The sequence below is a fragment of the Schistocerca cancellata genome, chromosome 2, assembly GCF_023864275.1.
Source record: "Schistocerca cancellata isolate TAMUIC-IGC-003103 chromosome 2, iqSchCanc2.1, whole genome shotgun sequence".
In the NCBI taxonomy this organism is placed as follows: domain Eukaryota; kingdom Metazoa; phylum Arthropoda; class Insecta; order Orthoptera; family Acrididae; genus Schistocerca; species Schistocerca cancellata.
The window spans coordinates 806838187-806852646 of record NC_064627.1 but is presented as its reverse complement, the minus strand read 5'-3'; the positions used below and the strand labels follow the sequence as shown (position 1 = coordinate 806852646).

The following is a 14460-nucleotide window of genomic DNA, read 5'->3' as shown; positions in this document are numbered from 1 at the left end:
TAACTGTATTTGGGCTGCAAATAATGGTGTACGCCACTATTCGTGTAAATAAGTACTGCAGAATGTGAATAGTTATTGCCTCCTAAAGCAAAATGCAAGGAAAGTTTATTAAGCACATACTTTGTATGGGCCACCTCGTGAATCCAGAAACAACATTCTTGGTGGTATAGTCACAGAAACAATGAGCACCGAATGGCTACCAGCGTTGTCAGCCATCCAGCCTTCTGATGTGACAAGCTCATCAGGAAATCTCGATTGCAGCCGTTGATGACATGCTATTAATTATGCCTATCGCGCCATTCGATTTGTCCCCGAACGTCATAAATTAAGGCACAGTGGAGTCTCGTCAGAGAGCGACGGAAATTATCTGTCGTCATATATGTCCTACCTGATTAGAGATTGCAGATTGCTTTTGGTGCGATAAAGGTCGTGATGGGGATATTCAAAACAAGTTCAAATGTTTCTTCAGAACGGGTGGAGTTAGCTGTTTTTGTTTGTGTTATTCGTGCTAATGTTAACTACTTCTTACACCTTTGCTAATCTCGTTAACAGAGGTTTTCGGAAATAATGAGCTTACACGCTTTCTTACTGAGGCAGAAAATGTTCTGAATTCCGAAATGTTCTGAAGTTCAAACATGGTCAGTACTCATCCATTAACCATTTTACTTACGGCGTCTCAGCATACTAATTTGTAATGCGATATGTTTTATGGTCAATGAGACAAAGAAGGAACGATGGAAGGAAGAATAGAGTGTGACACCCCGTCGACGATGTTGTCAGCAGAGTCTCAGCACAAGCTCGGTTTGGGGAAGAGTGAGGAAGGAAACAGGCCGTACTCTTTCGATGGAAACATCGCGATATTCTCTTTAAATTATGGAGGACGGAATGGGCAGTTAACCGCTGTCGTTCCGAATACGAGTCCATTGTCCTATCAATGTGCCACCTCGCTCAGTTATCAAAAAAAAAAATATATATATCAAGAGAGGAAGATACAGTTGAAGAAAACTTTCTTTTATAAAATGAAAGTAGTGACGTTAAGCGAAAGCAAGTTTGTGAAACTATGCTTTTGGTGTACAGAGGGAAATCTGTAAAGATGAAACTGTCGTTTTAATTCTACATCTAGATTTAAGCCCCACAATGCATTCTACGGAGCGTCCCTTTCCTCTTCAACTCACGTGCAGGAAATTGCGGCCGTCAGTATGCTTTCATTGGTGCCTAGATCTCTTGTTATTTTTTCCCTGTGGACCTTCTTTTTCCTGGCCTTCTTCACGAGACCGGCATCCTAATGTGGATTTGGTTAGTGGTGGGGGCTGCCCGGATGCTCTTCCTGAGGGCGAGTTCTTAATTTTCGGCAATTTATAACTGTGAGTGAAGAAAGAGGAATATGAGCACTGGTCGGCTAAAATGGCGTCCAGCCTATTCAAAGGCAATAATAGATGTCTTAAGAAAGCCACAGCCAACGTTGCGGTGACTGAATCTGCCAATGGAATCGCTTTCAGATATTATCAAAACTGAGCAATGGTTGATAGTGTAAAGGACAGTCAAAAGAAAACGAGACAGGAGGGAAAAAGTAAGTAAATGTTTACTATTTCGTAAATACTCCCTATAACTGTCAATACATTTATCCCACTGTGAGACAAGACGGTCGGTGCCCTCATGGACAAATGTTTACGGTCGCCTACTGAACCATGATTGTACCCAGACGTGCTCACCTTGGTCCGAAGCAAATCAACGACCACGAACGTCTTTCTTAAGGACTCTGAAAATATGGAAATCGCATGGGGAGAGATCGGGACTGTATGGAGGGCTTCCCAGAAAAACTTCTGCAGCGTACTCGAAACGACCTTGGCAAAATGTGGGCGGGTATTGTCCTGCAACAGAATGATGTGAGCGTTATTGGGCATTTTGAATTGAGGTGGACTTCAATTTTTGACAAGTGTCCACGTACCACTGTGCATTAGTTGCGGCGTTGTGTTCCAGAAAGTCTGTCAGGAGCAGATGGATGGACAGCAACATGCTGTTGCAGGATAATGCGCACCCACATGTTGCCAAGGTTATTTCCACTACAGCGTAGAAGTTTCGCAGGGAAGCACTTACACATCCATCATACAGTCCTGATCTCTCCCTACGAGATTTCCACGTTTATGGGTTCCTGAAGGAAGACATTCATGGCTGTCGGTTTGCTTCGAACAAACAAGTGCACGTTTGGGTAAGTGGATACAATCATGGTCCCGTAGTCAATCGCAAACATGTTTCCATTAAGGCACTGATCGTCTTGTTTCACAGTGGTATAAAAACCTTGGCACCATCTTGGTGGGTGATTACTTTTAAAATAATAATCTGTTTACTTACTTTTTCCATCTGATTCATTTTCATTTGACTGCCCGTTATAGATTTCAGTTGTTTTGATTCTGCGTAGGAGAAGTATATCTCGACTGTGCAGAATTTCTCTGATGTAGGAACAAAAGAAAATTTAAACAGTATGCAGATGTTATGAAGTGTTTATGTGCCACTAATTTATTTAGAATATATGAACTGCCGACACTGCTACGGTTTATACACTACCATAAGGATCATAGGATGACAAAGTGCCGTCCACTGGAACATTGCAGAAGAAGATGACTGCTGCTGACGAAAACGTCATTGTAACCAGAAATGGTAGCCATGTGAAGGCAGATGCAATAGCCCGAAACCGGTGATGGCATTGGATTAAAGCATTTTAAAAGTATTGCAGCTGGTTACGTTACACACCCACAATCGTTAATCCAACGTGGGTAAAATGACAGTGTTTAGGTTAATCTACATCTACATCTACATTTATACTCCGCAAGCTATCCAGATGTGTGTGGCGGAAGGCACTTTACGTGCCATTGTCATTACCTCTCTTTCCTGTTCCAGTTCGCGGGAAGAACGACTGCCGGAAAGCCTCCGTGCACGCTCGAATCTCTCTAATTTTACATTCGTGATCTCCTCGGGAGGTATAAGTAGGGGGAAGCAATATATTCGATATCTCATACAGAAACGCACCCTCTCGAAACCTGGACAGCAAGCTACACCGCGATGCAGAGCGCCTCTCTGGCAGAGTTTGCCACTTGAGTTTGCTAAACATCTCCGTAACGTAATCAGGTGTTGCTCTGTGGAACTGTAACGCGAGCACGCGAGAGGTAAGGAATGCGAGAACGATCTGTCTGTTGAGGTGCTGTTTCCACATAGTTCCGGGGAACAGCAACAGGGTGCAACCCTCGGCCACTTATACAGCTCCCAACGCACTTCAAAGCGCAGCCGGGCCGCGTGCTGCGCCCTCAGAATTCTAACCAGCCGGTCTGGACGGAAGCCGGCGCTGGCTACCGCCGTATCCACTGGCCAGGCTCGAAAAGCGCTCACACTTCCGGCAATTGTTCGCGCGATCTCTCTTTAGTTCTCTTATCTCGAAGTCGCTCATTTCAGAACGTACACGATCACTTAACGTCGTGCACACTCGAGTCTACCAGCAATAAATTGCGTAATTCGCCAGCCTTCTGATAGAGATGTTTCATGCTTGCTCTCCGCCATTCTTTGTTTCTCTATTTTACCGCTTCTCCCTCCCTATCGTCTTGATGGCTTCGACGATATAGCGCGGAATGAAGACATCCCTAGCGTTTGACAGCTAGCTTCACCCAGCATATCGCAAGTCACCGATATTTCATAGAAGAGAGTAACGAGTCGTGTGTCATTGTTGGCTGCGGTGTGGTCAGCCGCCTAATTCCTTTGCACACAATGGTTCCTCTACTCACGATGTGTCAGAGTCGTGTCTCAAGTGTATTTTCTGAGTGTAGTTAACTAATGGATGTGTGCGGTGCAGTGTTTGCGTAATATAGGGTGTTTCAGATAAGGGGTTTTTCTCTGTAAATTACAAAATAATAAATGAAATGAATATTTGCTAACATAGATAAACAGAAAAATTGCTCTTCCTGCGGAGCCGTGAACATGCAGGGGGCAGAGAAAGGTAAGGAAACATTAAAAACACAACACATTACCACGCACATTTTTTTTAAGAAACCGTTGGCATTCACTTGATCTTTTAGTAGTCTCGGAATGCATAAATACAATTTCTGTGTGCATTCAAAGGAATCTGACACCATTCTTCCACCAAAGTTGTGGCTAAGTTCAGGTAACTATTATGACTGACGTAGATAACGATCAGGCACTCTGCTCCCCATGGGTGACCACAAGGGCTCAATAACATTGACAAAAAAATGGCTCTGAGCACTATGGGACTTAACTTCTGAGGTCATCAGTCCCCTAGAACGTAGAACTACTTAAACCTAACTAACCTAAAGACATCACACACATCCATGCCCGAGGCAGGATTCGAACCTGTAGCGCCCAGAACCGCTCGGCCACTCCGGCCGGCAATAATAACATTGACATCTGGTGATTGTGTTGATGAGGGGAGATGCGACAGTTCAACCTCGTGCTCCCAAAACCAGTCCTGGACGATGCGAACCGTATGAGGAAAAGAAACATTGTACCATGGGATACTCCTGATCATCCAAAACAGTCAGAAATACGACCATGCACAGTATCTATGGGACTCACGGAATACTACGATATGGCTGCCCAAATCAATGCTGAAACACTGCAATGTTTCGCTTTTGGGATGTAAAGTCGGCCAGAAGTTGGAAACAGTGTGAAACAAGACTCAATCCGACCAAATGACTTTCTCCACTGTCCAGATTTTATTGCTTCGGCACCAAGTTTCCCTGTTACCGGCTTTAGCACTAATGGTGTGCGATGTTCGAATTCCTTCTCGCCCAACAATTCGCAGCTTATGGAGCTCCCTTCGTGTTGTTTTGTTGGTGGCAGGGTTCGAGAGTGCACCATTCTGCTGACTGCTGTCCTCTTATTTTTCGTCACAATCTTCTTCTGTGACTGTTCGTCACGATCACTCAACACGCATTTTCTCCCGCATTGTGACTTCATGGTTGATGCTTTTCCACTTTCCTCTAATGCGGTTTATCTTCAACACGGCGCCTCTTGAAACTCCAAACACTTCGACTACGTAGGTTACAGAACCATCCACCATACGAGCACCAACAATTTGGCCACGTTCAGAGTCACATGGTTCCAACCAACGTAACGGACTCACAGCCACACAGAACACTGTTATGACCACGACTGACACTTGCAACGTGCTGAGGACATTGCACGGGTCCAGTTAGTGGTCAAGTAGAATAGTGCAACCTGTAGCCTTGGCTACCACCTGCATTTCTGTACAAGCATGCATTTCTCGTGATGTTTATTTAGTTATTTTCCAGAGAGTTACAGCAACGAGTTACAATTTTCCAAATAGAATATTAATTTTGATCACGAATAACTGATTACTTAAACTAATTGTGTACAAATCAGTTTAAAATTTAATAAAATTTCTGTCACTTGTAGTTAGGGACTTATAAAAGGATGGGTGTAAAACACGCTGTGTCATGAAATTTGATGATGTTTGGTTTTAGGGCGCTCAACTGCGCGGTCATCAGTGCCCGTAGGAAGTCCCAATTTTTACACAGTCCATTTTCTTTTCACAACTCAGTCTAGTCACTCTCACAAATGACGATGATGAGAGGATGAGAACAACACAAACACCCAGTCCCCGGGCAGAGAAAAATCCCCAACCCGGCCGGGAATCGAACCCGGGACCCCGTGATCCAGAGGCAGCAACGCTAGCCACTAGACCACGAGCTGCGGACGTGTGATGGAATGACAAGCTTCCTCGATGCGCTATTTAAAGTCATGCTCAGTTACATCCTACATCGCTGCCGTATACAAAGCAGGTCGGAATGCACCCAGAAACGAGGTTCGGTCTGCTATGGATATTGTTGACATGGAATAAACACGGCATACGCATCTAACGAGAACGTAGACGCTGATGGTCGGCGAATGTCGATATGAAGCCAATGGTGCAGCCAAGGCTTATACTATGCGATATCCTGGTCGAAGTCACGTGTTCCCTTCCTAGGGTACGTTTATGCTGCAACCTCGTTGCTCACTGATGACGCAGGCGTCTCACTTCGCGCCGGAAACCTTTACGATGTCACTGTTTACACAGCTAGTTGAGTGAATTACTTGCAGTGTGCAAAGCACAAACTATGTTCCCTATGCCTCACCTGACTACAATAATACTGGCCCGTTCGTTCCATAAATGAGGTTATAGGTAACGAGAAAGAATAAGAGGTATGGATGCACGCTTTGATTGTAGACCGTCCACACTGCAGATACTTTCACCAGTTCCAGCAACACCTCAAAAATTATGCACAGCACTTTTCCAATAGTTACTTGTGTCATTACAAATTATCCATTTAATTTTAAATGTTATATAATCAGAATAGTTATGGTATGAAGATTCGATCTGAAATTATTAACGCAATTATTGTTGAAAAGTAATTCGTACGTACAATCACTCCGAGGGAATATTTCGTCACTTTTTATCCACATCTACTTCATATACTACATTTGCCACTTGTAGATTTTCATGCTGATATTCTAACAAAAAAGAAAAAGAAAGGAACTAATTTCAAAAAATCATTACGCCTAGTGATATTCATCACGAAACGGTTACGATAATCTGCATGCCTCTGGTTCCAGATAGTTGTGCGTCGAAAAACGGCTGAGGAAACTGCCTGTGTAAAATATTCATTTGTAGCTATGACAACATTACTGTCTGAGTATGGTGATTTCATTGGTAGGATTCTTTGAAAATGCAATTAGTCTATAAAGGAGTTTGCTTACAGAACACTCACGCCACCCATCCTAGAATACAGCTTAACTGTGTGGGATCCATACCAAGTAAGACTAACAGCAGAGACAAAAAGTATACGAACAATGGCAGCACCAGTGGTCACATGTTTGTTTGATCACCAGAGGGCGTCAGGAAGTGGATGAAAATCCGAGCTGGGAGATACTTGAAGTTTGACGCACACTAACTCTTGAAACAGTACTTACAACGTTTCAAGTACCAGTATTAATGAATATACTACAGCTCTTTACGTATCGATTTTTCAGTGATCTCAAATTAATCTAACTGCTAGAGTGACCTTGAAGCAGCCAACCACGGAACAAGTTTCACGACACGCGACGACGGTCGCTTGATACCATCGCTTGCCGAGGTTCGTAGCGAGCAGCGACGGCGTAGGTTAATGCTCCGGTGTATGAGTCCGTGGGCTTGTTTCACCACTGCGGCGAGTAGCGAGCACCGAGGCGGTACCATAAACGCACCATTACGTGCTGAACACCGACTCAGAAAACAACTAGTTTGAGGAGATGCAGCGTAATTTGTGTGGTGAATAGTCACGGTCACAAGCTTAACACGTATCACTTGTCACCCACACAGAGGCAGCATGGGAACATGGGCCATCAGCAATTTCACTCTGGGCCCCCTTACAATGTGTTGTGTTCCCTAGCGAACGCATCTTTACAGTTTGTGGTGGAAAGCACTCCGTCGTCAGGCCATAAGTAGCCCATCGGGACCATCCGACCTCCGTGTCATCCTCAGTTGAGGATGCGGATAGGAGCGGCGTGTGGTCAGCTCACCGCTCTCCCGGTCGTTATGATGGTTTTCTGTGACCGGAGCCGCTACTATTCGGTCAAGTAGCTTCTTAATTGGCATCACGAGGCTGAGTGCACCCAGAAAAATGGCAACAGCGCATGGCGGCCTGGATGGTCACCCATCCAAGTGCCGCCCACGCCCGACAGCGCTTAACTTCGGTGATCTCACGGGAACAGTTGGATCCACTGCGGTAAGGCCGTTGCCTTTGTGGTGGAGAGAGCCGTCATAATATACAATACTGGGCTACAGAAAGTCCTAAGTTGTCGCTTTATGTCGATTGTCAGAGGAAGCGGTCCATTCAAAATGGTTCAAATGGCTCTGAGCACTATGGGACTTAACATCTATGGTCATCAGTCCCCTAGAACGTAGAACTACTTAAACCTAAGTAACCTAAGAATATCACACACATCCATGCCCGAGGCAGGATTCGAACCTGCGACCGTAGCAAAGCGGTCCATTGACATCTGGTGTGGAATCCTTGCAGATGAACGCATGGGCTCACACTGCTTCAAAGGTAATCCAGCAGACGGGTCGTTTCAGATTTTATAGTAGACACTTTAGGTGATCGCCTCGAAAACGTCGGTATAGACGTAAGAGGCAGTATGTAGATGCAGCATAGTGGACACCAAGCCAATATTGTGCGTGGCATTGCGCAAGTACTTGACAACAGATTTCCTAGGGCGCCGTGTTCCTCACGAACGGCCCAACCTGTTGCCCGAATTTAACACCAGTAAATTTCTTTTTATGGGTATATCTAAAGAATCGTGTTCATGTCACTGAACCCACATCCCCAACTGATTTCAAACACCGCATCAAGGAAAATTGTCACACCTTGACACCATCAACTTTATGTAAAACTTTGAACGTTTCTAGCCCCCTAACTAAAATTGACAGAAATTCGGTTTAAATTAATTTGTACATAGTTGGTTTAAATGATCAATTACATGATAGAAAAAATAATCGTCTATTAGCTCGTTGCACTAACTTATTCTAAAATAGTAAAATAACTTACGTTCATACATCTGCAGAAAGAGTGACGTTTCTTACTTTTACCATCAACAGCGTCGCATGGCTTCACTCCATCAGACATTGCGAAAGGTGTGGAATTTAACCAACACTGGCGCAAAGACTAGTAATCGGAAATTTTGGCTGACAGTTGGATTACAGGTGGTGCATAAACTCTTGAATTTGCATGTCCAGTGAACAACTACTATCTCTTGTGAACGCTGGATGCTGAAACCTGTTCGCTCTTGGGTTAAACTTCTATGTAAAGGACTTAATGTTTTGGCGCACTGTTAACTGGACAGAAAGTATAAAGTGCTACATACATCAGAAGCTTTAAAAGAGGAACAGTTCCAGATTGTCTGTAGTCAGAAGGTGCACGTGAAAACAATTAATCGGAATTTATTTCTGTATCATTAATAACGATTTAAATCTGAAACAGTTGTCCCTGTTAATATTAGGTGAAGTTAGCGGGAGATAACTAATTATCGTAGCTTCACTCCCGATGTGCAATCATGAGGATAGTATCTTGCTAGTCCCCGTAAGGCAACACCTTAGAAAAGTCTATTTGGTTTGGTATATTCTGGACAAAACGGCGGAGTCATCAGAATAAATTACAAAAGACGTTCAAAATTTGACGTCATCTCCTGAGCCGCGCGGGGTAGACGTGCGGTCCAAGTCGCCATGTCACGGTTTGCGCGGCTTTCCCCGCCGGAGGTTCGAGTCCTCCCTCGGGAATAGGTGTGTGTGTGTGTGTGTGTGTGTGTGTGTGTGTGTGTGTGTGTGTGTGTGTGTGCGTGCGTGTGTGTGTTGGCCTTAGCGTAAGTTAGTTTAAGATAGATTAATTAGTGTGTAAGCCTAGGGACCGATGACCTCAGTAGTTTGGTCCCATAGTACCTTACCACAGCCGGCCGGGGTGGCCGAGCGGTTCTAGGCGCTACAGTCTGGAACCGCGCGACCGCTCCGGTCGCAGGTCCGAATCCTGCCTGGGGCATGGATGTGTGTGATGTCCTTAGGTTCGTTAGGTTTAAGTATTCTAAGTTCTAGGGGACTGATGACCTCAGAAGTTAAGTCCCATAGTGCACAGAGCCATTTGAACCTTACCACAAATTTCCAAATTTTTTCGTGTCCTGAAAATCAAATTCAAAATTTGATGTCGTCTCCAGAAAAACAAATTTACTTTAGACCTGCGTGATGCCGGTGCCCATCAGGTAAAGACTGAGGTGTTCGGGATAGCGCAGAAGGCACATCTACCCGTGTCTGCCAGTTGTGCGTAGACTTTAGAAACTATCACAAAGAGCCGAATACAAACTGAAGTATAAGTGTTGCTCACAGCATCGTATAGTACCTAAAGCGATATATGAAATACTTAGTGCACGGTGGCAATTTTATTCGAACTAGCTCAATCCAATCTGAGCGGCCAAGTTCCTTATGACTGCGGGTGTGGTATTCTTCCTTACACCTGGACTTGTGATAAGCGCGATTTCATCTCGTGTGTTACTGTCTTTGAGACTGACAATACAGGATCTGTAGTCATCAGGGTTGGACGCCACGTCTTTCACGACAGTCTATTATCGATAAAGGATTTGCTCATTAGTGGAATTTGCGTAGCAGAGTGCGGCCTTACACTTTGCCACCATTTCCGTGGCCTGTACGTCCGACGTCCTCATTTCCTTTTGTGAGGGAATCCAAGTTTTGCTATCCTACAATTTTGAAGCGCCCTTATTGCCTTATAAAAATTTCATACCGTCTCCTTCCTCGTCTTACACTGCAGCACTCGATGTATTGTATAATGCAAAGATGGTTCAAGCAAACGTTCAAAAGCTTTCTTAGCTTATAGAGGACATCGAAGTAGGTTATTTGACGTAGTGCACTGAAGGACACAAAAGTCGTGGAAAGCCTCTTGCTTTTTTTTTTTTTTTTAACTAAGATGTAGAATTTATTTCTTAATGCAACGTTCTGAAACGAAGCTGTGACAAAATCAGCATACTGTACTCGTTAGAGACCTTGCGGAACTGACCCTTTTAGATTTCCTTAATACCTATGGGATTCGAACATTAGTTTTAAAAATATCCGAAAAAATTGCGTTGTAGATTGAAAGATATCCAAGCGCTTAATTACGAGTACATAACCTTTCTCGCTAATTAACGTATTCGTTGGTAGCTGTGTGTGTTGCGTAATAGACTTTTAATAGTAAAGTCAGTATTCGATCCTCGCTAGTTTTTTACTGTTATTTAAGTTCTATATTAAAAAATGGAAATGTTAATTAACAAATACTGAATTTTAATTTTTTAATAAATAATGATCTTTTTTTTACTAATGGTCATATGAAAATGAAAATTTGAAAAATTACATACATTAATAACAAAGTTCAGCCTCTAAAAATTAAAACGGTCTCAGGCGCTGCAGTCATGGACTGTGCGGCTGGTCCCAGCGGAGGTTCGAGTCCTTCCTCGGACATGGGTGTGTGTGTTTGTCCTTAGGCTAATTTAGGTTCAGTGGTGTCTAAGCTTAGGGACTGATGACCTTAGCAGTTGAAACCCATAAGATTTCACACACATTTGAACATTTTTTTTAAATTAAAAAGTTTTTTTTCTATTCTGTGTCGCTTTTGCTGTCCTACTATTCTGTAGCTCACTTATTGCCTTATAAATCTTCATTATGAATACCCACAATTTAATCTGAACAGGAATTAAAAACAAAAATGTTTTATTAAGAATTATGATTCAGTATTTCTTAAGTAGCGTGTCTATTTGATAATAAGTATGGGATTAATATACAGGTATAAATCAAGTAACGATTTTACGATTATAATCCCGTCACTCTATCAGTTTTTTGAGAATTTCGTCTTGCTGTTTCGTCATGCTGCTTTTAAGAAACTAATGTCTGAGCGCCCGCATCTCGTGGTCGTGCGGTAGCGTCCTCGCTTCCCACGCCCGGGTTCCCGGGTTCGATTCCTGGCGGGGTCAGGGATTTTCTCTGCCTCGTGATGGCTGGGTGTTGTGTGCTGTCCTTAGGTTAGTTAGGTTTAAGTAGTTCTAAGTTCTAGGGGACTGATGACCGTAGATGTTAAGTCCCATAGTGCTCAGAGCCATTTGAACCATTTTTAATGTCTGAGCACTGACTTTCAAACTCTGCAAGTCTGAAGTAATCCGTACGTTCCTCTTCTAAGTGAAAACCGGTAGCGTTTGATTGGACTATTTTTCGCGCCTTTCGAGAACCGTTGCCATTGCTGTATTGCTCGACGCGAACGAAGCACAAACTCCTCTGTGACTAGCACTGGAAAGAAATTCGGCTGCGTCCATTTCAAAGGAACCATCCCGGCTTACACCTTAATCTTTTTAGTGAACTCGGGGGATATCTAAATGTGGGTGGCCAGAGTGGGATCCGAACCCAGCTCCTCCGGAATGCGAGTCAAGTGCCTGGACCAGTCCACCACCTAGCTCGGTTGGTCAGAGTGAGGAAACTTCTTTCTGAAGATGCGAAAAATACCTGTAATCTTATAACGACCCATTGTTTTTGAGACGAGTAGTTTAACAGCCGTGCTACCTGTATTAATTTGACAGTGATTCGAATGAGTTACCTTTCACACAAAAGATTACTGTATCTTTTGCGATAAACCATGGTTCTCATAGAGTGACAGTTCAACATTATGAAACTACTAAATGGAGAGACGTGCGACTGTTGACAAAAAATAACTTATGTTAAGGAGACTGTTTAACTTTTGAATAGCTGTGGAACGAGTGGATTTCGCTGTAGTAAGCTAACCAGGTACTGCATCGTTCCTTTGCTGGGAACAGCGTGACTACTGCGATAAAACTACTCCAGAACAAAGGACGGAGCGCTATCGGTACACGGCGCGGCGCGTGTTTTGCGTCAGCTACCCAGAAAGTGGGCGTGGCGCCCACCGCCCACTCGTTGCTGCAGCTGGCGTGTTGCACCACGGGGCAGCAACCGTTAGCTTAATGTTCTCACACTAAGGCTGGCTTTTATTTCCATAAAAGTTCGTCAGGTGGAATTAGCTCACACAGGAGAAGTTGCAGCTTTTATACTTTAGACTTCTGGCTTATTACGGACCCTAGCAATGAAATGCTAACAGTAGACAATAAAGGGACCATCGTAAGATATTTTCGAGGCCACGTAAATAGGGTAGTAAGTATCTGCTGAGATGGCAGGGAGAATCGGAGATGATATGGTTACTTACAAACAGTGACTGTAATAATGTTACTTCCTGTGAAATCCGCCACTGTCCGGTGAGACTGTTTTTCAGATTCCATCGATAAATTACTCATTATTCTGAAGATTTGCTGTTAAAGACACACAGCTCAACTAGAAATGGCTGTATTGAGGATGGTATGGCCTTGTCTCCAAAATATATGTGAACTGGCTGATCCAGTCACAAGGGCATCAACAGTTCAACGTGGAACTTGAACTTTTTACACCTACAAAGCAATGTTAGCGTGGGCCACTAGCTTGTAGGAAAGAGATCCAATGACCTAGCTGAGACAGAACCTAGAGATTATTAATTAATCCATTAGTTAAGCTTAACGTTTTCGGATAGACCCAGTCGAGCCAAACCAAACCAAGCCAAGCCAACCAAACCATGATCACTCAAGCTGGTCCTCTTCTGTGCCTTGGAGATTATACATATGGATAAGAAAGAAAAGAACCTCAACCTGGGTGAGGAACTTGAAGAAATAATCCATTGGATTAAATTTGATAATGTACTTAATATACAAGCCGGCGAGGATGGTAACGCCTTCTTCAGTGGTTTTTTAGATCTTTTTCAAGGCTGGCGTTAGTACGATAAATGTGAGCGATTTGGCTCAGATAACCATTAATATGGTCTTTCTCCACACTCGTTGTAACATCTTTGGAATGTATATTGTGGAACGGCTGATGGCTCAGTGCAGTCTGTCAGATCCGTAGGCCTACTTTTGTTTACGAACTAGTTGTGCACGGAGAGGTAGCTGATGTGACCGGTGTTCACCGCCTCGCGGAAGCAACGCTTTGCAGGATGTGCGGTAACATGGATAAACGTAGCAGGAAATATCGTGTTGCGGTCTGAAAGTAAGACGAAGATTTCATGTCGAATAATTATATTTTAAAAATGACTGCTTTTGAAGCAGACAGCCAGGTGATGGGAGCCGCGGAGTGCCCGAGCGGTTTGAGGCACCGTGTCACGGATTACGCGGCCCCTCCCGCCGGAGTTTCGAGTCCTCACTCGGGCATGGGTGTGTGTATTGTTCTTAGCATAAGTTAGTTAAGTAGTCTAGGGGCTGATGACCTTAGCAGGAATTCACATACATTTTTTGAACAGGTGATGGGAGCTAGACTCCGGAAGCGCGTTCCTGTGGATTATATTCCCAATATTAGTGGTTGCGTGGTAAAATATTTATAACTATTACCTTCTTGAGAGGGGCAATATTACAAATTACAAAGCCGCCTATATTTTTGACTCCGACATTGTTTCCGTACGTACTTCTATACACTGAAGATGCATTAAAAGCACTGAGGTGACGGAATTCATGGAATACAGATATACAGATGGCGGTAGTACCAGGTGCACAAGGTATGAAAGGGCAGCGCACTGGCGGAGTTCTCGTTTGTACTGAGGTGATTCATCTCTCACGACTGGAATGAACAGACTTTGAACGTGGAAGAGTAGTTGGACCTGGACGCATGGGACATTCCATTTCCGGAATTGTTAGGGACTTCAGTATTCCGAGACCCACAGCGTCAAGAATGTGCTGAGAATACCAAATTTCATTCATTACCTCTCAACTCGGACAACGCAGTGGCGGACGGCCTACACTGAACAACCGAGAGCAGCGGCGTTTGCATAGAGTTGTCAGTGCTAAGAGACAAGCAACATTGCG

At 43.9% G+C, this 14460-nt stretch overlaps 1 protein-coding gene and 1 pseudogene across 1 annotated transcript in view; one reads left to right on the top strand and one right to left on the bottom strand.

Annotated features, from left to right (window-relative positions):
* Positions 1-14460, top strand: part of LOC126162667 (rho-related GTP-binding protein RhoE-like) — a 280013-nt gene that overhangs the window by 104563 nt on the left and 160990 nt on the right. The gene's annotated exons all lie outside the window — the stretch shown is intronic.
* Positions 7666-7783, bottom strand: LOC126163879 (5S ribosomal RNA; annotated as a pseudogene).